The following is a 26,433-nucleotide window of genomic DNA, read 5'->3' on the forward strand; positions in this document are numbered from 1 at the left end:
AGGTTGTGGGTTACACTCGGCCAGGTGGTAGCAAAATGCAACATTGCAAGACTATGGGGAGCAGTCGCGACTCCGCGACTCGCGACTCGCGGAATGGAAACGAGACATGGACTGGTGTATTTTGCAGGAGAAGGTGGTGTTTGTGGCTCGGGGGTGCCCTCAAAAGTGGGAGGGAATATGGGGTAAATGGAACGAGTACAGAGGAGGTATATGTGAACCCCCTCGGCCCCGCGACCGGCACCTGAGTTAGAAATCTAAATGTTGTTGTATAATCCAGTCCCACTGTCCTGCCTTTGATGTAAAATGTACCCAATGTGTGACCTACTGTACGCCTCTATTGCCCGTTTCTGTGTCCACAATGGCCACTGTTTAGTCTTAACTTCAATAAAAAGATTTTAAAAAAAGAGGAACCCCGTGTTTGGTGGTTGTACCATCACTTGTTAGAACCAAACATGTTCCATTTTTAGTATTCACTGCATAGTTTGTATAATTATCAACATGGTGGCTGCACCTATAAAATGTTTGTAGTCCATCCCCTTCAGAACCCTTGTCCTACATGATGTTTTTGTGATATTCGGGAGGTCGTTATTTACTTATCTCGTAGTGAATGAAGTCTACGAAACAACACTTGGTGAGCTATACTTAACGGGCGGCGTGTGCTCATGAAGGCGTGGTTCCGTCAAGCAGATGCCGCACCGCCCACGTAGCATTAATTCCCCGCCTGTCCGGGCAAATTAATGAGCGGGCTGGGCCATGACGGAACCAGGCCGTCATGAGCACATGACGGCGTAGTTCTGTCACGAGCACGGAAGCGCCGCGCTCACTCCCCACACCCCCGCCCTGCGGCAAAATTCTTGCCGCAAGGGAGTGGTTAACTGCAATGAGGAGCCGGAGCTCTTTGAACATCCTTTCCTGACTTGTGCATGGGGAGAGTAACGCCAAGTCTGCACTTCACCTTTTGCATGTGAATAAACAACCTTCAATAGCGTTACAAATTAAATGATTTTAAGAAGGGCACCAGTCACACATTTGTTTCAACATGGCATGAATTCCTAAAGTACTCTAAATAAAGGAGGTGGGGGACAAGGAGCTAAATGAACGTCCAGTGCTGTGCTCCTAAGTAATGAATAAACCAAAACAATCAGTCAAAGTTCCTAAGAGAAGACAAGAGGTGTTGTTTTGGAAAAATGAGAAGGAACGTTAAAGTGACCTTTACTTGGTGCCCTCACATATCCCAAGGGATGTCATGCTTCATCATAGGGCGGTGCTCCGCGTCAGACCGGCACGGCAATGCCCTACAGGTCCCCAGAAGGGTCACTTTAGCAGAGATCAATTGTTTGTACGCCATATAAGGAGTGTGAGGTAGTGCTCGTGAAGTGGTGAGTGAGTTTAAAAATGTCTAGAGGATATCTACACTAGTCAAATTTAATGAAAAGATTCTTCTGTCATAAATAAAAAAACAACAAATTATGGCTGCTAAAGGGTTATGATGACCCTAAGTAGCTATGATATTCAAGCGAGTGAATTACATTGTGTATAGGTTAGGAAACCTCTTATCTTCTCCTAGGAACAGTGACCCATTTTTTTGGTTTATGTATTCCTACAGGTCAGCCAGTTAACATCTAAGAATTCATTCCAGAATCTGCTTGTTTTTAAAGCATTAACAATGTAGTAGAGGAGTGGCTTCACAAAGCAATTAGCCTAAGAAAAACATAACTGTGCAGACTTCTTAGCAAACCAAACGTTGAAGCAGCCTGCATATCAATGAAACACACGTGGATCCATTTGCACACTTATCTCTCAACACAAACATAGTGTTTTTTATGTTCTAAAGAAGGGAACAGTCTAACACTGTATTAAAAATCAGAAGATAAGATGTGATTGTAAAATGTCATGTGGGAAACTCTAACCCTAGGCTATACTGAGTCTTTCTTTGGTTCATTTAAGGCACATATGTCTCCGTTTTAAAGCCTATCGGAGGGGGGGGGCAATAGATTGATTCGCAAAAATACAAGTTTAGATTAGAAGTCATTGACCTTTCTCCGGACGAATGGTAGTTGTTTCCTGGTGGGAGTTACAAAGCCCAGCCTGCAGGTTGGGACTGTGGGGTGTAAGAGAAAGGGAGTTGATGGTTAAGAGACAAGGTCAGCAGCAACAATCATGACCTTTGAGTTACGACGCTCCATCAGAACCTACCATATGCTGTAGGAGATACTGAATGTACCAGAGATGTGGCTGATGTCCCAGGTGCAGGAATGGTCACCCATTTTCTTGACATTGTGTCACCTACGGTCCCTTTGCTACATGTGTGTTTTAGCCGTGGGAGCACACTGTGAAGATTGCTCACATTATGTACTCATGTGACAGGTGCTGTGTGACCTTCTCTGTTACACATTTCATGTTCCAGCCATGGGAGCACAGTAAGAAGAGTGCACAGACGTGAGGCAAAAACACTGTGACACTTTGTCTGTCCCTCTTCTATATCAATGTGTTCAGCTAAGTGAATATCCTAAGAATTCATCGCATAACCAGGAGGTAGAAGCACAGTCTGACCTTGTGTTTCTCTGTAAAACTTTCCACCTAACAAGATTTAAATGCTGCATGAAAAAAATGAAATTGCAACAAATTGAAAAAGAAAATACTATTAAACAAGAGGGAAGTAAAACATGAGAAATAAATGGATTGAAAGCCCACTCCCTACCCCTTGTAGCTTCCTACTCCTCATCTTCATTCTGGACAGGATATTGTTTAGTGAATGTTAAATAAAAGATATGACAATGTATTAAGTTATGTAAGCGATTACATTGTATTAGTATGATTCCTGATGTAAATCCGGAATATCATCACTAACCCTGGGCAGTGAACTCCGCTCCGTTCGCGCAGTTTTCTGCACTACACAGATTACGCGGAGTTCCCAAAAACTCCACGCAGCGCTTGGCGTAGCTCTAGTTGGTGAGCGGGGAAAATCAACCTCATGGTGAGATTTCTCAACGTGGGTGGTCGGATTTCTCAATGCGAGTGGTCAGGGCAGGTTACGACCATTTGTGTTGAGAAAGCTACCGTTTGCGTTGAGAAAGCTGCCGCTCGAGTAGAAAAGCAGCAGAAAGTAAGCTGTGCCGTTCGCGATGATTTTACAGAGCTGGACAAATACCAGGTGGTTAAAATCACAGCAAATGGCATGACCCTATTGCACTACGTCGCTCGCAGAACTCCGCGTAGTTTGGCAGACTTTTTCTGTCACTTCGCGGCGTTACGCATTGCGGAACTCTGCAAACTACACACAGACCCAATCATCACTATTTAGTTTTCCTGTCTATGCAAGAATGGCTGCATGTCAATAGATAAAGGTTGCAAAAAAAACCTAACTGAATCTCTGACATGGATTCGTTTTTGTGGATTAAAAGTAAGTCTGGGCGGTGAACTCCGCTCCGCTCATGAAGTCTGCGGAAATTTCTGGACTCCGTGTTACGCGGAGCTCACCGAGTTCCGAAAACCTCCGCTCTGCGTAGCAGAGGAGTTTTTTTCCTCGCTCGCGTTCGTCAAGTTGGCGAGCGCAAGCGAGGAAAATCCACCACCCAGCGAGGCTTTTCCTTGTTCGCAATTTTAAACATCAAGTTGCGAGCGTGAGCGTGGAAAATCAACCTCCCGGTGAGATTTCTCAACGCAGGCGGTTCAGATTTCTCATTGCAAGTGCTCATGTATGCTCGCGACCGCTTGTGTTGAGAAACTGTCGGTTCGCGTTTATAAAGCTGCCGCTCAAGTAAAAATCTTCTTGAGCGGCAGAAAGGAAGCAACGCTCGCTTGCACTGTGCAAGGTGCCATTTGCGATGATTGCACAGTGCAGACAAGCACCTGGCACTGAAAATCACCGTGAACAGCATTTATCCAATGCACTCCGCCACTTGCGGAGCTTAGCGTAGCGCGACTGAGTTTTTTTTCTGCACGTCACGGAGTTCCACCTAGCAGAACTCCGCCCAGGCTTAAATAAAAGGCTTCTAAAGCTATTAAGTGCATGTACATACCAGTGCACATAACACCAGCAGGGGAGCAGGAGACATTGTAAATAGCCACCTGTTCCCGAAGTCACACTACCTTTCCAGCAGCCACTGACAAAGCGTCCAAGGAGTTCTGCTCCTATAAAAGCTGGAGCCTTTGGAATGCGCAGCAAGAGAACGCTTTCTTTTGAGCTGTAAAATAGTTGGGAACGTTTTTCTCTAGCTGCGCGCTCCTGCAGAGGTCCTGTATGCTGGAAAAGAGTAGAGTGCATGCGCAGGTGGGCATCATGCAGGTAACATTGGACTCAAGTATTACTTGCACTGCTATAATGCTCTGCTTATGACTGCATATATTACATCACTGATGGTGTCTGAAATCTACAGCAGTGCAAGTTATACTTATGTCATTACTTATAACCGGCGAATTTCAGTGTTTTGTTTTGTTTTAATACAGTATTTTTTTTTATTATTAGATGACCTACGAGTAACTCCACTTAAAAAACTTTTATATATATATATATATATATATATATATATATATATATATGCACATAAATATATATATATATTACCTGCTGGCGGTCGCCAGTAGGTAGTTATAGTTAGGACCTACTTTCCATAGGAAATCCACAACATTCTATTTGGAATAACTTTGGCGCTGGTGAACTAATCTTCGCGAATTTCTCCAAGAAAATGGCCTGCTCGGCTCCGCTCCTTCTCTGAAAGTTTGGAGGTGATTCGTCAAGTGGGGGCCGAGAAAAAAGGGGGGGGCCCAAAACGTGTTTTCCCCATGCAATTTTCCATAGGGACCCAGGGCTACAGCCCCAACGGCTGAACGGAATTACACCAAATTTGGCAGAGAGGTAGAGTTCGGTTCGCAGATTGTGCTTTTTGTTAAATGGTGTAAATCCGTTCAGTAGTTCCTGAGAAAATCATAGTGATATCTAGAGTTGAAGTACGGCACGCGTACAGAAATCTGTGCAATTACAAGCACGAGCTGCATGCTGATTGGATGTCAACTGTCTGTCAACACTCTAAACCAGAAAGTGTTGGCAGCCATCTTGTGCCTCGGTAGCACCGAGTCACAAGAACACTGTAAAAGAAAGGTGAAAAATAAGGAAAGGGGGCAGGGTAGAAACATGTTGACCCTCTAGGCCTGCTCAGGGGGTCCCACATAGATCTTTAGGCCCAACATTTTTTTTTTAAATAAAAAAAACGCGGGGTACGAGTATGGTACTCGTACGCGGTGGAAAAGGAAAAAAAAAACTAGAAGTCCGTTTTATTCTTAAATAGCTCCCGGGGGATGGGGTTCCTTTCCAGATCCTTAAACATTCTTGTGGCGACGTGCTCTAGTTTACCAGAGCGTGCGCCCAGTGCATTCTGGGAACGTAGGTGGCCACGGGAGTTGTTGCGAGTCTAGCAATGGGCAAGTAGCGTTCCCGGCGCTCGGGACATTGAATCCTCACATTCTTAGGTCCGTGTTCATGTGGTTATTAGGAGCAGATCGTTATAATTCTGTTTTTTTTGTGTTTTTACTTTTCTATTTTTTTGGTGTTTTGTCATCAAGTTTTTTTTAAAAGCAAAAAAATTGAACTGGAACCCAAAAAGTGTCCAACAGGAACAAAAGAATGAAAAAAAAAGAACTAACGTCGAGGACACCAATGCTCCTGCTTCCTGCGTCTTATCAGGTCGATAGACTGTTCTCCATAACACAAAAGTTTATCGCAATAAATGCATACAATTTTAACTTCTCCAAAGTCAGGATCGATTTGTGGGTGTGGACTGCTTGCTGAAAATGCTGCTGCAGCAGTTGATGTGCTTGATACAGTAGCAGGTTGTGTTGCAGCTCAAGCAAAGTTGTTGGGGTGCAAGTTCTTCACGTGTCGCTCTATATTTGCTGTGCCAAAGGAGTATTTTTTGGATGGATCACCACTTGAAAGAGTTGTTTTGAAATTTGTACAGGTTACTTTTGGTGCATTAACCTTTTTTTGCCCTTCTGAAAAAGTAAAAAACAGCCAAATTAGAGCTTCTTTCCTCTCCTTTGGAGGTTCTTCAGGAATGAAATGTTCCTCTGAAGAATGGATGGAAGATGAGCCCATTGCTGTTATCGTGGCAATCTTCCTTCTATTTGACAAGATTCTCAGAAGAGATGCTTCTTCTTAGAATGTCATAGTAGAATGATTAAAATGGGAAGGAACTTTCAACAGTTGGAATAGGAAGTGTTATGAACCAATTAAATCTCTTCTTTTAAAGTCACATGGCTTTGCGTATGCTTAGGCTGTGCTTACGGTGCTCTTATGATGCGAGTACGCATGACGTTCCACCGTGATTTGTGTAATTGCTTTTAAAAGTATTATACTATTGTTCAAAGTTTAAAAAAACTATTTTAATAACTACTCTATATAATGTATTCTGTTAGTATGTTCATTAAATACATAAATATATGTTTTTAAACAATTAAAAACATTCGTGCATTTCGCGTACTGGGCGCCGTATATGACGTCACATGGAAGCTTTGATGCGACGCGTAACGTGAAAGCGTATTTGTAGCGTATGCTGAGAATGATTAGCAGTTCAAACTATGGTGCGATCACTCTCTCACTGTCAAATCAGAGCGCAGGGCGCGCTATGAGAATGGTTACAAGTGGTCACTCATTGGAGATCCGATTCAGCTGTGTGGCTTATCCACGGTATTATAACGTTACCTTTTAGCCTGTTCAAGTTTGAGGTTTGCATGAAATACTATGCTATAGGCAGATATGGATCTTTAGGCAGCGCTTATCTCCATGAAGCTTGGTTATTACCATTTACATATAGGTGCCTGAGGGAGGGAAAAGAAGTTTATATGAATGGTGAGGATTGCACAATAGCACCAGATCACTCCTTAATTTGTAGACACATGCAATTGCATGGCTCTTGTAATCAAGATGCGCCTAATTTGGCCTGAGTTTGGAAAGGCACTCCGACACCTGCTATCATGACAACGATCACTTTACTGGCATATGGGAGTTATTTACCTTGAAATAATGCAGATTGTTGTGCGATGTTAGCAGGCATCGCTTACATGATTACGGTAACTGAGCTGTCGTTTGCTATAAAAAAGTTGTGTTTACTCCTCTGCAGGGGAAGCTGGATGTTTCTATCTGGCTGTTGATTCCGACCTTGAAAGCAGAGTCAACCAAATGAGCCGTATAAGAGCGCTATTGTCTCAAAACCAGGTTGCTCTTACATCTGCTAGAGAAACATTTGTCCTTCATGTAGCAAACACCCGCACAGAAGTGCATGCTTTATTAGATACAGACGTGCCCCTGCATTTTGGGGAGTTAATTCAGACTATCTTTAAGGTGTCCTTGACTACGGAGTTACCTTACTTTTTTAAAGTTATAAGCAGTGGCCTTGTAACTTCTTTTCAAACTATATTTGGTGTCTTTTCTGCATTTTTTCATTCAATTTTTTTCCAGCATCTTTGGTGGATTCCCCTTAATACTCGCATTAGTTGCCGGTGTACTTCTATTATTTGTTTACTTAAATATGGATGCACATCCTGCAGCACACGAATATATTTCTGGGCTGGTGCGCAACCGAATGCTTAGTTATTACGGAGCACTGCCTCTGGCTACATTGAGTGCAGTTTATGGATTATCGTTTCGATTTTCCTTTTTCACATGCGTTCAACCTGTCTTCCATTGCCTGAACTGCGGTTTCGACTGGGCCCTGGATTTGTGTCTCTGCAGTACAGTGTCTCCCAACGCGGATTATGACCAGCTGAGGAGCCCCTTAGTGGTTCATGACTTGCTCTGTTCTGGCGGCGGGATTATGGCCTTAGCAGCGATACATGGAATAATGGGACGTTGGAATGTTTTTGCAGTGGCGCATGACTTCTTGGCACGCAGTTACATTGAAGATGACCCGAGTTTTCCTCCGATAGTGATAGAGGCTCCGGTCGTTGAGGAACATGAATGTTCATTCCCACTATTGAATTGGATGGCTGAAATGTTTTCAGATGAGAACAATTACTTCCTCTTGGAGGCTGTTGCTACATTCTGTGCTTATACGCTGTTGGAATAAGTCTCTTTGATTTTTCCACATATTCTTTATTATTTAGTTACTGCTTTCTATGAAACAGCAAATTATTTCTTTTGCAAATTGATCTTCACTCTGCTTTTCAGGCTTGGACTCTGCGTTCGTAATTAGCCTACGTTTATTTCACGTGCTTCGATCAAGGAAGGGTGCAGTGGGGCTGAGGCTTGCACTCACACTGTGTTAAGTTAGCATGGGTTTATTAGAAGCTTAAATGCCATTTTTGCTTTCCTGCTCTGCTTTGCACCCGACACACACTTGCAATATTGTTTAGAGAAGGCTGAGTATTTTGCTTCACATGAGAATAATTTGTTATGCTACATTTGTAGACTGCCTCGCTAGTTTAGTGTGTATAGTGAGAGCATGGAACATCAAGGTTATCTTGGAGACTGTGTCTGTTATTCGGAATGATCCTCGCACGTTCAAGCCATAACACATATGCAGCTGTGGCCACCTCTTATACTGGCGCGTTTAATAATGCAGTGTGCAGGCATGATTATACACAGTTGGAGAACATTCGTATCCTGAAAGTTTGTGCAGAACTCAATGTGATCCACTACTGCTGAGTACCAGAGGTATGGGTCCGCCCATGTAATCCTATGAGACCTTCTGTAGTTATAAACTAACCTGCTAGGTAGGGAGGATGAAATCTAGGTATATTTTAAATCTGTTTCCCTTTAGCATTATAAGATGCTTTCTCCCTTTGTATTTTACGGAATAGTAACAATGCTGACAACCTTGTTTCTGATAATATGTTTGCTTGTATTATCTAAGGTACTGCGCATGAGATTACGGGGTTAGAAATAAACATTTCAAACTTACACGTGTCTTTATTTACTCCTTGTTTTGGACTGGTGTAAGAGTATTACGAAAGAGTGCTCTTGTTATCCACCTTACTTGAGGTAATCTAAGTCGCATGTTCTGGGTTGACTAGTCATTGGTGTTTTTGCTATAGGACGAAGAACCAATGAGTCACTGATTGCAAGTCTGTTAGGGGGTTTGGTTACTAAGGTGGTTTTTGGAACACCGTAATTCACTGAGTTCCTAAGACTTTATGCACAGTTCTGTGTAGGAGCAGAATCCCTGCAACAGTAGTTACAATAAAAAGGCTTGATAAAGGGCTTTGAGTTTGAATCAGAATATCAAATTGAAGAATAATTGATAACCCCAGCCAAGAAAGGGAGCAAGTGTGCGAATTTCACTGTGACTTCGGCCGGGGTAGTTGTTACAATAAAAAGGCTCGATAAAGGCCTGCACTTTGAATTTGAATTAAAGAAGTATAATCAATAGTCCCAAGAAAGGCAGCAAGTAGGTGTGTTTATGTGTGGATGATGTGTTGATTGAGCGGAAGATGAATAAGGTGAAAAATAAGAAAGGCTGCAGACATGCAAACTTTCCACTTCTTTGTAAGGGAAGTGGGTGTTTAGTTTTCCAGTGCATATGTACATACATACATATATATATATATTCACTGAAAAAACCATAGGTTATAGACCATATATAGTTAGGAATTAGCATTTAGAAAACCTTATTTTACTCACACAAAACCATTGAAATTCCATATATAGTTAGTTGCACTAACTATATATCGCGCACCCGCAATCCACTGCTGATGATGTCACATATTACATCATTCATGACATGGTCAGTGACATCACTGATGACATCACTGATGACATCTCAAATGACATCACTGATGACATCATCTAGTGTCTGTGTGTTTTTGTAAAGTTTAAATACGTTTTACATATTGAAGAATGACGGAATGTATGGAAGACTGAGTGTGTGTGTGGCTGGCTGGGAGGTGTGTGACTCTGTGCATATCAATGTGTACTTGTATCAGTGATTGTATAAGAGAGTAAGTATGTGTTAGTATATGTGTGAAAAGTATGGTGTTCTGTGTTTAACTATAGATGAGGAAATCGAAGTGTGATTGATTCTTCACAGGACTGACTAGGTGTATGAGTGCATATGATAGTGTTCTAATAATAAGTGACTGTATGTATGAGTAATTGTATGGGTGAATGAGTGAATGTGTGTGTAGATGTACGAATCAGTGAGTGTGTATGTAGTAACTGGTATTGGTGTGTCATGATGTCATCAGTGATGTCATTTGAGATGTCATCAGTGATGTCATTTCAGATGTCATTAGTGATGTCATCAGTGATGTCACTGAAGTATGGTGTTCTGTGTTTAACTGTATAGATGAAGAAATGGAAGTGTGATTGATTCTTTACAGGACTGGCTTGGTGTGTGAGTAACTCCATGGATGAGTGGCAGTGTGTGACTGTCTGCATAGGTGTATGAGTGCATATGATAGTGTTGTAATAATAAGTGACTGTATGTATGAGTGATTGTATGGGTGAATGAGTGAATGTGTGTGTAGACGTAGGAATCAGTGAGTGCTTATGTAGTAACTGGTATTGGTGTGTCATGATGTCATCAGTGATGTCATTTGAGATGTCATCAGTGATGTCATCAGTGATGTCATTTGAGATGTCATCAGTGATGTCATCAGTGATGTCACTGACCATGTCATGAATGATGTAATATGTGACATCATCAGCAGTGGATTGCGGGTGCGCGATATATAGTTAGTGCAACTAACTATATATGGAATTTCAATGGTTTTGTGTGAGTAAAATAAGGTTTTCTAAATGCTAATTCCTAACTATATATGGTCTATAACCTATGGTTTTTTCAGTGAATTTTCAAGGTTTTGTAAATGCTAATTCCTAACTATATATGGTCTATAACCTATGGTTTTTTCTGTGAATTTCATTGGTTTTTTAACAGCTAATATCTGTAGCTGTAAAATGTATTCTTCTTTAAATCCAAAAATATATTTTATATGTTTATGAATAATTTTTTTTTTAAATATTTTTTTTTCTTCGTTCCCGCTTCGCGAATCGGGAAGCTTCCCGTTAGCTGACCTTGATGCCGCGAAATAGACCGCGAGCCGGTAAACGTTTCTTTACCGCAAGTGCCGCGTTAGAAAACAACATCGTGACGCCTCCCGTCCGCATGACGTTTCACGTTATCGCGTGATACGTCATATGACGTACAACGTTAGCGAACTGGTACGCGAAGCGAGTCGCAAAGCGCAGGTTTCTGGAAGCAAACCGGGAGGCCCTGCAAAGCGCTTAACGTAAACACAGCAAGTCATGTGACTTGGTAATAACACTTTTCATTGGTTCATTTCACTTTTGGTTTCCTAATGATGTAAGACTAGGTCATATAATCTAAAATGAACACTTTTGATTGGTTGAGAACTCTTGTTTTTCCCAAATGATGAAAATCCCTCCTTCTTTCCTCACTCTGACTTTCATCATTGTGAGAGAAAGACCCTTTGTGATCACTGAGCAATGGCTTCTTTAGTAGCTTCAGCTGGTGCTTCCCCACCACCTCCACCACATCCAAGGAAGAGTGGACCACCTGCTCAAGTTATAATTCAACAAGGAGAGGAAGAAGAGGAACAGGAGGACGAGCACGAAGAGAGGCAGTTTTTGCCTGAGCAGCCCAGGACGTCTCACCGGAAAGAAAACTTCATTTGGCAATTTTTTAAAATTCCCAAAGGTCAGAAAAAAGTAAATGCAAGATACGTAACTTTCCTTATATGTCAAGATAGACTGTCCAGAGGGACCGACAAAAAATACAGTTTCGGAAACTACACAATGCATCGCCATATGACTAGGTGGCATCCTAACAACTACAGTGCTGCACAGTTTCGGAACGACCTAGATAATCTCCCTATTATGGCCAGAAGATCTGTTGTACCGGAAGTAACGGGACCAGAGGGCAGGGAGATGGTGCCAAATATACAAATGAGATTTGGTGATGTAAAACACATCTGCGTATTTTGCGATGGATTCATTTCCTACGGAGAAAAAAGCATCACTCTGATCAACAGAGCTATTGACTATCATATGCAAGTTTGTACGAAACGCCCAAAATAATAAATACTTCTTTTTTTTGTTTTGTTGCTCCTGTTGAGCCCTTTACAATGAATCGTTTTCATTGCCCCCTCCAAGAAAAACCCAAAAAAATATAAAACTGTTCAGAAAAATTCAAAAAAAGTAAAAAAATGTTCTGAAAAAAAAAAAAAAAGTTCTTTTCAGAACTACCTCCCCGTTATTAAAAAATTGGTACAATATTTGGAACTGTGCCAACCTCTATTTCTCTTAGTTCGCTTCCCAGTTCGCTCCCCGGTACGCGAACCGGAAGCGAACCAAAAACAGTAAGTATAAGGGAAGGAAACAGACACTTATGTTAAAAGAAAGACAGCTATAGGGGAGTAAACTAGAGATACTATTACCCGTAATCCACTGCTGATGATGTCACATATTACATCATTCATGACATGCTCAGTGACATCATCAGCAGAGGATTGCGGGTTTTTTGGCAACGTGCCTTATCCACGGTTTAATAACGCTGCCTTTTGCTTTATATAAGTTTTCAAATTGTATGAAATATATACCAATAGGTCGTTATGAACCTTTAGGTAGTGCTTTTCTTCATGAGGTCTGGTCGCTTCCATACACATACAGATGTTTCAAAGATGATCAAGAAGTTTATCTGAATGGAGAGGAATGCACTGAGACGCCAGATCATTCACTAATGTGTAGGCACATACAGTTACACGGTTCATGCAACAAACACCGACCAAATATGGCTTGCGTGTTGCAAGGCACGCCAGTTCCTGCTATCATCCCCACGTTCAAGTTGTTGGAAAATGGTAGTTATTTGATGCTCAATAATGAAGATTGTTCTGAGTTAATTAAAAGTATTCCTTTTATCGTAACAGTAAGTGAACGGGTTATTTGCTGCAGAAATGTTCTATTTCCTCCCACACATGAACATAGGGAGTTTTCAATCTGGCCACAAATACCAACCTTGGGACAGATTTCAACGGCATGGCAAGAATAAGAGCTCTTTTGTCTCAGAGAGAGGTGGCCTTGAGTTCGGCCCGTGAAACTTTCGTGCTTCACATAGCGAACACCCGTACAGAGGTGCACACACTTTTCAATTCAGATTTGCCTTTCAAATTCAGCAAGATGGTTCCGACTATCTTTAACGCATCCTCCGCAAAGTCCCTGGCGCACTTTTTTAAAGTTGTTACCAGTGGTCTCGTGACTTCATTTGAGAAAATCTTTGGACTCATCCCTGCTTCCTTTCATTCTATTTTCTCCACTCTGGTTCGTGGATTGGCATTTTTACTTGCATTACCAGCGGACGCTCTTGTGCTTTTTTACATTTTTAAATATGGATGTCCCTCCTATGCAACCTCCCACCCTGCAGCTGCTGACACTGTTCCGCAATCGCATGCTAGAATATTATGGCACAATGCCGTTGGCGATATTAAGCACGGCATATGGATTATCTTTTCGATTCTCCTACTTCACCTGTGTCCAGCCTGTATTTCACTGCCTGACCTGTGATTTCGATTGGGCCATTGATTTGTGTCTCTGCGGACCGGTTTCTCCTGACGTCGACTTTAATCAGCTGATGACTCCTATCATTACTCACGAGTTGGTTTGTCCTGGCGAAAGGATTATGGCTGTGGCATTGATGCATGGACTACTTGGTCCCTGGAATTTACTGGCGGCAGCACAGTCTTTCTTGGAACAGAGCTTTCTTGAAAACCCACCGAGCTGTCCTCTGATGGTGATAGAGGATCCGGTGCTGGGAGAGCACGTATGTTCTTTTCCGCTTTTAAATTGGATGGCTGAACTGTTTTCGGATGAAGACGGTGACTTCCTATTGGAGGCTGTTGCAGCTTATTTTGCATACACAGTTATGTCATAGACCTTTTTCATGTTTGATATGCTGAGTACTAGCATTTCATTGACAATTCATTGACTTATTTGTCAAGTTTTTATTATTTACCTTGCCTATTGGCTTAAGACTCGATAAAGTACTTGGCTGTTTTATTTTTCTTTAGCATTACATTTTCCTAGTTTTTAATGCTTTACCTTGCGGACCGTCCACATATAAACTTGCAATCTGCTCTCATGAGATGGCACTTCTATTATCTTATTCAGTTCGTTTCCGGATCATGGGGAGGTGTCATCTAGGTCCTGGATATCTTTACACCGTGTTAAGTTAGCATGGGCTCATTACCGGTTTAAACGCCATTTTTCCTTTTTTGCAACTTCTGCACACGACACTTAGTTGTTGCTTTAGCTTTCCACCTAGTAGTTCATCGTGGTTTACATGAGAATAATATGTTATTGCTCTACTATCTGCTTTGCTTGTTAAACTATATCTGTACAGCGAGTGCTAAAGTTTCAAGAACAACACGATACAGAATTGTTATGAGGTCTGATCTCCACGACTTCATACTCATAACATAAGTGCAACTTCTGCCAATTCTGGGCATGAGGCGGGTTTTATATTGCTTTGCCGAACACACATACACAACAGTTGATGCGGCTCACATGAAGAGAGAGCTGGTGTATGCTGATGTGATTCCTTCAAATCTAAGACACTAAAGTATGGGCACGCCCTAAACCAACACAAAGAGACCTTCTTAGCAAATAATATAATATGTGTATTAGGGAGGGTGAGATATAAGCAGCCGCGGGCCGTGGAGGGAGTTACGGTGAGGCAGGGAGGCGGGGAGGGGGAGAAGCAGGGTGGAGCCCTCTCTACCTTGCCCCTCCCCCTCCCCGCCTCCCTGCCCCACCGTAACTCCCTCCACGGCCCGCGGCTGCTTATAAGTGTTGCTAACTCTTATTCATTTACAGCATGTTAACATACTATCACCATTCGCTTTTTATGTACTAGTAACTATGCTGGTAATTTTGCTACTGATAATATGTGTACTTGTATTATCTAAGATACTACGCCTGTGAAGACGGCATTAGTAAATAAACATTTCAAATACACATGTGTTCTTCTTAACTCCATGTTCTGGTTTCTAAGAAATATATAACGACCGACTGTTCATGAGTTCCACGTATCCTGAGGTACTATAAGTTCATATTCTGGATTGTCTAAACATTGAGAGTTTGTTATATCCAATGTGACACTGTACCTAGCTTGCTAAGGAGTTTTTGATTACTAACGTGAGTTTTGGGACACCCTAATTCGCCGAGGTTCCAATCCTCTGTCCACAGTTCTGTGTGAGAACAGAAACCCTGCGACAGGGGCACCCCCGACCCTTGCTGGAGTTTCATCACACTTGCGATACAACTCCAGCAATGCGCCACCTTTACGGCACAGATACATCACGCATCTGTGCTGTTTTTGCCCCATGATGCGCCGCATTGTAAATGCAGCACACCATAGGTGACGGAACAGCGGCACAGAATGACTAACACATCCCTGGTGATGCGCCAGTCATCATAAATGTATCCCTATGCTTCTTATCTTGTTAGAGATGAACCGCCATATGTATCATCAAAGTTTTTTGCATTTCCTAAATAGCGAACTTTAAGGAATAAATAGCGATTCTTTACCATTCCTAGTTTGCGATGAGCTATTTGCTAATTACAAATTACCCATTCATTTCCTTCATTTCCATAGGGCGGTTGGACTCACTTTTAGCTCGAACGGCTGAATGGATTTCCACGAAACTTGGCAAAATTGTAGGGACTGGTAGCCCGATGTGCCTTTGCTATGTCTCAAGATATATGCTCCAGTGGTTTTTACGAAAATTAACTTTGAAAAATATATATTGGGCTACATTGGCCTATATATATGTTGGAGCCCAAATGTAGCCTAATGTAGCCCAAAGATGGCCGCCAGACACACAAAAAAACAAATGTAGCCCAAATATCAGCCAGATGTAGCCCAACTATATCCCAGTGACAGAATGACCAATCAGCTTCGCAAACCTCCGTTACGCGAAGCAGAGCGCTGTTACAGATATATATCTTTTTTTGAACGTTAATTTCTTAAAATCCACTGGAGCACATATATTGAGACCTAGCAAAGGCACATCGGGCTACCAGTCCCTAATATTTTGCCAAGTTTCGTGCAAATCCATTCAGCCGTTCGATTATTATTATTATTATTTTTTTTTGCCCCGCGGGGCCCTTTTAAAACCTCCACATCAAACCTAGGGGGTCAGCGAGGATCTACTATGCCCCCTTATAGTTATTTCCCCCTTTGTTTTGACCTCCTCTTGTCTCTCGATCCTACCGAGAGACAAGATGGCGGCCGCTACGGACTGTTTGGAATGTTGACAGACGCCGGAGAACCAATCAGCTTCGCTTCACAAAGCTCCGTTGCGCGACAAGTACGCGTCCTGGGCCGCTGCCCGGTCCGCTGTTACAGATATATATCTTTTTTTAAACGTTAATTTCTCAAAATCCACTGGAGCACATATATTGAGACCTACAAAAGGCACATCGGGCTACCAGTCCCTACAATTTTGCCAAGTTTCGTGCAAATCCATTCAGCCGTTCGGGCTAAAAGTGAGGCCAACCGCCCTATGGAAATTAACATGGGAAAAACGCGTTTTGGGACCCCCCTTTTTTCTCGGCCCCCCCTTGACGAACCCCCCCAAAATTTTCAGGGGCTGCTCAGAAACAAAATGTGCCATTTTCCTGAAAATTTCAGCCAATTCCGTCCACAAACGCCAAAGTTATTAGACATAGAATTTTCAAAAATCCCATAGGGAAAAAATCCTAACTATATATACCTACTGGCGACCGCCAGTAGGTAATATATATATATATATACTCACTGAAAAAACCATAGGTTTCACACACGTTCTAGTTAGGAATTAGCATTTAAAAAACCTTGCAAATTCACTGCAAAAAAACATAGGTTTCACCCACATTATAGTTAGGAATCAGCATTTAAAAAACCTTAGAAATTCACTGAAAAAAACATAGGTTTCACACATATTATAGTTAGCTGGACATTTCACTCATACAAAACCATTGAAATTCCCCCGTTATAGTTAGTTCAGCTAACTATAACTCGCGCGCCCGCAATGCACTGCTGATGACGTCACATATTACATCACTCATGACATGGTCAGTGACATCACTCATGAGTTCACTGATTACATCTCAAATGACATCACTGATGACATCATACTTGTGAAATAGTGGCAGACCTCCTCTCAGCGTAATATAACCTTTGATACACACATTCAAATATAGAAACTAAACTTTTCAGAAAATGGAGATACCAATACCAGTTACAACCTACTCAGTAATTCCACCATCTACATACACATATACTCATTCACCAACAGTTCTATATAGTCACTCATACATGTACTCACTCATCAAATGTACTCATAGACCTATACATCCTGTTACACACCGACACTCATCCATAGAGTTACTCACACACATACTCACACATGCAAATAAACTATCAAACATCCATTTATTTGCATATACAGCTATACACACACCACTACACTTACTTCTACAGAAACGTACACATACTTACTCTCTTAAACAATCACTTATAGAAACACATACTTATTTATACAGGAACTCTTCCAATCTCTCACTCTCCCATATACTCACTGATATACATCAATACTCACATATACTAGATTAAAACATATGTAGTTACTCATAAATATACTATTGAGACTGTTATTCACTCACTAACAGACCCATACACACACTCATCCACCCATACAGACCTGCACATATGCTGTCTTCAAAACACATACAGTGAGTCACTCATTCATGCATCTAAGCGCTAAGTAATACCCCCACCGAACCATACAGACACTCATACTGTTACTCAAAAAACCACCTAATAACCCATATAGACACTCATGTAGCTACTCACCAACCCATGCAGCCACTTCTAGACAAAGTGAGACACTGATACAGATATTTACATATTTAAACATTACTCGCTAATACATGTATTCCCTAAGATTCACTTAATAGGTCAGTTATGCAATCATTTAAAAAAAAAACAAAACATCCATTTAGACACTTATTTACCCATTTATTCTTCCATCGACCTTTAGATATAAATAATATATAAAAATATTTATTTTTCAGAAAGACTCACATTCACTGGATGATGTCATCAGTGATGTAATTTGAGATGTAATCATTGATGTCATGAGTGATGTCACTGACCATGTCATGAGTGATGTAATAAGTGACGTCATCAGCAGTGCATTGCGGGCGCGCGAGTTGTAGTTCGCTGAACTAACTATAACAGGGGAATTTCAATGGTTTTGTATGAGTGAAATGTCCAGCCAACTATAACATGTGTGAAACCTATGGTTTTTTTCAGTGAATATATATAAATATATATATATATATATATATATATATATATCTATATCTATATATATATATATATATATATATATATATGTGTGTGCACTTCGCTCAGTTCACTGCAGTTGCTGCAACTGACAGGCCTCAGATTGAAACTGAAAGTGATTTACACGCAGTGCATCACATAAGCAGGACTTCACCCATTTCCTGTTATGAGCAGTGTGCCAAACGGTAAAATGTGTTCATGCTTACGCACTCCCGGAAATTCCTCCAATGTTAATAAATATAAAATTGTGCTTATATCATAAGCGCAGAAACGAGCCCCATATATGGCTCTGCACGGAGGGGCACAATCTCTCCAAAGTTAGTAATTACAAATTAATCAATGTACTTGTACAGTGCAACTTTGCAAAAGAAATTGCAAGCTACTGGTATGATGGGTGAAAACAAAAAGTTGTTGGTTTGCACAGGAGGGCAATAGATAACATTTTTAGCGTACAGAATTCTCAAATTTCTTAGGCTCCCTGTGGGAACAGGTCATTAAGGCAAGCTTTTTAGCAGTCTGGTGCTAATAGTCTTATTTCAGCCATCGCATACTCATGAATACGAATACCAGAGTGCAAACTAAAGAATGCACCTCAGGAACATTACCATGTCCGTTAAGACATGAGTAATGTATGAAGAACGAAAGTGTTTACATGAAACTAAATATGTAAATAGTAGCTGTATTAGAGAGTTGTCCTGGATTTCTGACAGATGATTATGTAGATATGGATGAAGAGATATTTCAGGTCAGGTTTATTACAAGCATATTACACATCTTTTAAAATCATAAATGTACATTCATTCAAATATTGAAACCAAGATACAAAGAAAAAATCATGACAGAGTTAAGAGATTTAGCTCTCGCTGCCCAATGAGCTACTCATTCATGGACCTGTGAAATGTGTGGGCTCTTTAAATGTGGTTTTCATGTTTTATTAATATAGCACTTACGTAAAATATTTCTTACATGTTATTAGGTGCAGCATCAGACCACTTGCAGCAGCATGTTTTCATTCAATGGCGTGCTTATGATTACTGTGGCAAACTGGAGACTACTGTGAGATTGCCATCAATATTGTTAACTACAGAAATAGATAACCTTTACTAAAGTCCACAGCCAAGACCCTGGAGAACAATGATGCTGATGGGGGAGGGTTGTTTCAGCAGCAGTAGTCCTTAAATTCCTGAAAGCAGGAAGAAAGGATTTAACTAGAAGTTTACTGGTAGGGTGTGCCAGTGTACTTCACGAGAGCTTGTAGTTGACAAGACCAGAACTTCGGTCCGATGCAATGTAGGTTGGAGACAGAAGGGCCGCTGACGTCAGGAAAATGCAGTGCAGTACTGGCGCCTGATGCCACATTCTGAACTGCCTTCCATAGTGCTTCTGCCCTCCTTCAAAATTAACTTGTTATTGGAGCTCTGTTAATCTTATGAGCAGGGGCGGCCTTAGGCATGTGCAAGCTGTGCACCTGCACAGGGCCACCAAACCCCAGGGGCCGCCACGCCAATATATATCCTTAATATAATAATCCTCTGAGGGTGGATACATACTTGCGTTGACGGCCCCTGGCAGGGATTTGGTGGCCTCCGGCTCTGTTCCACTTCCAAACACCCTGACCCCCCCCCCCTCTTCACTGGCCTCCGTGCTCCCCCCGCCCGGACCCCCTCTTCCGGGGCCCCCTACCTACGCTCCCTGCCCAGGGCCGCCATGAGCCTAGAGTCGCCCCCGTTATGAGCTTTACCTACCCGGTCAGGCAGACTCCAAAAAAACAAAGGTTCCGCTTTTACTTCCTCACCTTTGTCTTCACTGCAGTACAAAACAATTTACTTCTTTGTCTCTTCCAGTACTCCAACCCCAAGACCCATTCATCAAGCCTGTCATGACTAGTTTAGTTCATAATATCTGTTTATTTAGAACGTAGTCCATTAAACTACTCAAAACAATTGTTTCATTAAAATCATACACTTATAAAAGTCAAATAATATAATGTCCTCTTACTTATACCAAATGCTACAACCCCTCTATCAATTACATTAAAGCATGTCTGTTCCTATAATAAGACTATACAATCTAAACATTCATCAAACTTTCCTTAATCGCCTTTAAAGACCCAAATGCGCAGGTAACATCAAAAACTCCTTCCTAGATAAAAACGCTCCGTCACGTCAGATTTCAATAAAACTGGTAATAAAACACTACGAAGCTCCGATCTAAAAAATAAACAGGGCTATAAAATTTGCACATTAGAGCATTTCATTCTGAACCCACAGTTACAAAAACCACTGGATTTCTTTAACCTCCAGTTCATCTCACCACAAGAATACAAAGGGTTGATCCCAATTCGAAATTTAAAAATTTTCTGATTCATGGGCATATTTGCTAATGCCAAAAGATAGGTGAAGGGGGCACAATCCTGCCAGGCATCCCAGCATAGGGTGGTAGACCTCTTTTTACTAACATATAATGTCTATGGTTCTGGAAATAGATTCCATTTTGGCACATAGTTCTTTTTTTTAACAATCTTATTGGACGATAATGACAATTCTATTGGACGATACCACCGGGATTGGTCCAAGGAATACAGACCTTTTATCCTTAATAGGATACATCGTAAGCTAACTGCCCATTTCCATTCATTATTCAAGATTTCATCCCTACACAACAGTGATATATTTGTATCACATGCCACCAACAGCTTTTCCCAACTTGTCAATACAGCCCTTTCTGAGAGGCAAGGCCATGATGAAAATCCTGTTTCCATTCAAAAGCACAGGAATGCAATATCTTGTTTTAAAACATTGGCCTTCAATTTAATCCCAATTACCCATCCCACTTAAATACATGACGTCTGCACCATATAACCATTTGGTCGGAACTAATGCTTTAAATGGTCAGGACTGGGTCTAGCTCCCGACCCCCAAACTCTTTCCTAAATGCACTTGATCCCATGATTATTGGCAGGGCATTAGCTTTAATTACTTCTAAATGTGTCATCCAACTTAGTATTGATGTAAAATACCTGCCCAGATAACGATACAAGGTCACTTCTTCCGTCCTTATTTTTCCCAAAAACCAATTACATTCCTTCATTCTTTCCCAAAAAATCAAAATGTTGTTTTTTCTATATTGACAAAGATCTTTTTGTCCTTAATACATCTTTCAAATGCAGCTAATTTTTGCTGCAAGCCAATTTGTGTAATGTTTATTAAAACTAGATCAGTTGCAAAAAGCAGACATGCCACATGAAACTCGCCTATCTTAAGCGAAAAAGCTGCTGCCTCATTTCTGGTTTCCAGTAGGTCCCTTGAATAAAATGCTAATAATTTCTTATCATAATCTTCTCTGTTAATGTTCCGCCTCTATCAAGTTCTATTTGGGCCCAATTTTCCTCGGTGTAATTATTTTATAATACAAAGCAGGCCTTTCAGAAAATGAAATTTTTCCACATTATCCAATAGGACCTCTCGATTTAATAAATCAAACACAGCTCGGAAGTCAACAAAACAACAATACAGGTTTCCTAACTTGCATCGAAAAGAGGAAATCCTTAGCGAGGAAAATAGTTACAATAAAAGCCTCTTTGGCTTACAGAAATCGGGACTCACCTCCTTATTAGGTCTGTTTGTATCTTGGCCTGCATCGCCCCCTGGTTGCAAGGCAGCGCCGTGTTTCCTCGGCACGCACGAAGATGCCTAGTTGTCTTGAGCACATCAAGAGGTGCTGGGTTTTCCGTCGGTCCCTGGTAGGTCCGAGGATCAGGTCACCAAGTGGAGACCCCATCAAGTATATGAGGGACAGGGCACGAGTCGGGTTATCACGCTGGTGGACGGCGTCCCCCCACTTATTTTCCAGGGTAGATGCCGTCCACCCTGCTTATCAAAATGCTGTCCACTCTGTCGTGCTCATCCAAAGCGTGATAAAGCGCACACCAAACAAACTACGCATTTCTCGGTGATTGCCTCAGACTGCCAGTCACCACGTCCCTGCGGAGACCTACCTGTGGATGCTGTGGTCGCTGGGTGATTGCCTCAGACTTCCAGTCACCACACCCCTACGGGGACCTACCAGTAGACGCTGTGATCTGCGACCAATCAGTGGTGGTAGCAGATGTCACTGGATGGGTGTGTCTGCAACTCGGCAGTCCCACCCTCTTACTCCATGACCTTTATTTTTCGGGCTTGTTTGCTCTGGCTCCTTTCCTCTTTGGAAGTGACCGGATCCAGATATCGACGTGTCTCGCGGTTCGCCCTCCCTTCCTGGCCTTGCCTGCTGCCTGACCTGCTTCCTGCTCGAGATTTCCCTTCCTGCCTGGCCTCGTCTGCTGCCTAACCTGCTCGAGACTCCACTTCCCTTCATGGCCTCGTCTGCTGCCTGACCTGCCTTGCTTGTCTGTGGCATCTACGATCAACACCTAGGAAAACATTTTCAGCTTGGGGACGGTTGGCGACAGTTTCAAGGGAAGAAGTGTTCAATACTGAATACTGAATAGTGGCGTGTTGTTGAAGTTTTTATATAGTGCGAGCTCGACCCGAAGGTATCAGATCGCTTTATATGAGCACCCGTTACGTTACAGACTGACTGATGCATTCATTTTTAGGCACCGCTCTAGCCTACAAATTTAAGTTATATCTAGATTACGAGAGTCTCCTTAAACTGCGCCCCCTTTACAAACACATGTGTACTTGGAGAGTCCCCAACACCTGTGTACTTGGAGAGTCCCCAACTTCTTTATTTAGGTCTCGGCCTGCGAAAGACTGCGCACATGTGCAGTCGAGCTGGCGAGATTTAATGAGGTACAGTATTTTTTACTAGCGAGGTTAAGCACCGCCCCTCTTTTCCATTGGCTGGCGTCACCATTCATGTTAAACAATGGCCAGCCATTGGAGAAGAGGTCCTAGTTACATTCTTCTTTCTCTGTAAGCCCCGTCCTTTTCAGACTGACTTACTTGACTTACTGCTGCGGGAAAAGGTTTCTTATCTTCTTTATGGGGCGAAACAGATGGCCCCATAAAGAAGATGATAAACCTTTTACCACCGCAATAAGTCAGGCTGAGGCCGTCGGAGTGGGGCAGCTCTGAAAGAGAAATTTCTTTTATTTTAGTATGATCGCGGCACCCCCGCATTACTTTTAAAATGTTATTAAGTAAAGCGCGGGTGCCGCGATTATACTAAAATGAAAGATATAGACAAAACACCTATTTCTTTCATTTTGGTATAATCGCGGCACCCGCGCATTACTTTTAAAATGTTATTAAGTAAAGCGCGGGTGCCGCGTGGAACTGCATGGAACTATCTGGAAGGCTTGTGGTGAAACAACACTGTGTGCACCACCTTGACGAGGGGAGAAGAACGGGAGGTCCCGAATACAAGGTGAAAAACCAAGAGAGAGGCCTGCAATTAATCTCAGCTATCTCCAGAAAGCGGGGAGAGGCCCTCGTCGTGACCTGCGGCTGGTGCACACATGGCAGCGAGTCGGTACCGCGCAGCCATTTGGGCAACGGATACCTATCTCGAGAGGTAAACAGGAGCAGGGCGACGGGACCTCCAACATGCAACAGGTATCAAAGAGTCCTGGAGGCAGGGTGAGTGTGCAGCAGACACCGGAATGTGCCCCTCACACCGTCCTTATGCACCCCTCCGTCTAACAGCCTCTCGCCCCCTCTTTCTTTCCCCTTCTCTCTGTCATCCAGTTTATTTATTGTTCCTGTCTGTACACCTTCTGCCTCTTACGCTCCCTGTCTCGCTCTTTCTCTCCATTGTGGTCACTGCCACACCGGTGTCTCCCCTCCTCCCTAGTTCTGTTTCTCATCTGTTTTGTCATTTTATTTCCTTCCCCGCCCGCTCCTCGACACTTTGCCCTCCTGCACTCTTCTCCTGTTGCCCCTTCACTCTCTACCTGTCGAACCTTTCTCTCCCTTTCCTCCTGCTCGTCGCTTCTTCCCAGTCATGTCTCGCCCCTTCATTCTTCCCTCACATTCTCCCTCTCCACCCTCTTCCATTGCTGTCTCTCTCTTACCTCGCTCTTTGCTCTCCTCTCTCCCATGAGAGGGCAGGTGCAGGGGTGAGAGTCAGGGGCAGTCTTATTTAGCACATTAACCTTTTCCGGGCTGTGCACAAGGGTTCAGACACATTACAAATGGTCAGCTTTAATCATGTCAGCTCATTAACCCGCATAGACCCCTCACAGCAAAACCATTTCAGAGCCCGTCCTTCATCGCCCGGCTCAGCCGTGCCTACAGCCCTGCCCGTCCACACACCCCCGCCGGTCCAAGTAGACCTGCTTGGCCCCAGCCCTGCCTGCCCCGCATACGTCACAATCCTGCCTCTGCCTTAAACCCTGTCTATGCCTTCACCTCCACCTGCCCATATAGGCCTGATTGTCCCCAGCCCTGCCTGCCCCACACGTCCTCCTTGCCCTGCCTTCAGCTGTGACTGTGTCTCCATCCCTGCCTACCCCGCCTGTTCCTACAGCCCTCCCTGTCCACCCAAACCTGCCAGCCCGCAACCCTCCAGCACTACACCCTGTCTGTCTCTCATACTCCCACCGCCCTCCTCGCTCCTACAGCCCGCCTGGCTCCAGTACTGCTTTCTCCGCCTGTGTTTTCATAACTGCTGTCCACCCAGAGCTGCCTGTCTTCTGCTATGTCTTTCCACCATTCCTGCCTGTCCACCAAGACCACCTGTTCTCGGTCTTGGCTGTTTAGCGCCCCCTGCTGGTTCTCTAGTACTGATTAGACATCTGTACAGCCCTTCATGCCCCAGGTCTGTGGTTTCCTGTACTCTGCCTATTTCCGGTATACGGTCTGTCCCTCTCCATCACCTGCCCACCTAGGCCTTCCCTGAGTTCATGACCCCCAGCGCTGCCTGTACCTCAGCACCACATGCCCACTGAACTACTTCCCCCAGCTCTGCCTGCCCCCTCTCCCGCGCGATGGGTCTGCCTGACTTCACCTGGCTCCTCGCCAGTGAGTGGGCATATTAAGGGCAGCCCAAACAGCAGTGAGTTCATGTGCCAACATATGCACACCTGTTTTTACATTCTGCTGTATTCAGGGAGTTGTAGTCTTTGGTCGTGTCAGTTTAGACCATCACACTAAAATGCCCAGTTGCACTACGTTGTAAAGAAAGCAGGCAGGAATGGAAGCTTGTGTGGTAAAAGCAGCCTTCCTATTCATGTGCTTATGTGGGCTGTACATTCTAGATACAATACAATAGGTACAACCTTAAGGTATAATAGTAATTATGTAATTACTTGTTCCTAATTATTAACATGTATTAATAATTCATTGTTTATTCACTATTTAAATGATAATGCTTATTTTATCATTATATTTCATTTTAACAATAAAATAAACCTTTATATACTTTGAATGTTGAAATAATTTAACTAGTGTATGTGTGGCTCTGTGTGTGTGTGTGTGTGTGTGTGTGGCTCTGTGTGGGTGTGTGTGGCTCTGTGTGTGTGTGGCTCTGTGTGTGTGTGTGTGTGTGTGGCTCTGTGTGTGGGTGTGTCTCTGTGTATGTGTGTGTGGGTGTGTGTGTGTGTGTGTGTGTGTGTTTGTGTGTGTGTGTGTGTGTGCAAATGCAATAGGTCTCGCATTTGAGAGAGTTTAAGCTATTGGCATTGTAAATGACAATGCCATTTATTTATCTGTTTTCAAAACCAACACATAAATAAAAATGTTGTCATTAACAATGCCAATAGCTCTAACTTTTGCAAAGGCGAGACCGTTGCATTGTAAATGTTTGCTAGGACTTGTGGTCTGATGAGGGACAATCGTTTGCTGAATGTAGTTAAAGTTGCATTGCTTTCATTTCTTTGATACCTCGGAACAGGGCCGGCTGCCCTGCCTAGAAATACCAGCGCAGCAGCACCCCATGGGGCGTAACTTCAAAGGGAGTGTTTGGGGTGTTACACCCCCTCCCCTCCCTATTCTTTAAATAGTTTTGACGTATGTTTTCAGTCAGGAGTGGAGTCTGTTCCATTTCACCTGGGATTTGTATAAACACATACTCGCACACACGCTGTCTTCTGTCTGCCATATCCGGTACGAAGTTCCCGAAAGGGGTTGGTTACTTTACAAACTATTGTTTT

General features: G+C 42.8%; 1 protein-coding gene across 1 annotated transcript in view; it reads right to left on the reverse strand.

The window, feature by feature from the left end:
• LOC144791798 (guanylate-binding protein 1-like) overlaps positions 1-26,433 on the reverse strand; it is a 246,677-nt gene that overhangs the window by 219,837 nt on the left and 407 nt on the right. The window lies entirely within an intron of this gene.

Source organism: Lissotriton helveticus, chromosome 11 (genome assembly GCF_964261635.1).
Source record: "Lissotriton helveticus chromosome 11, aLisHel1.1, whole genome shotgun sequence".
Lineage (NCBI taxonomy): Eukaryota > Metazoa > Chordata > Amphibia > Caudata > Salamandridae > Lissotriton > Lissotriton helveticus.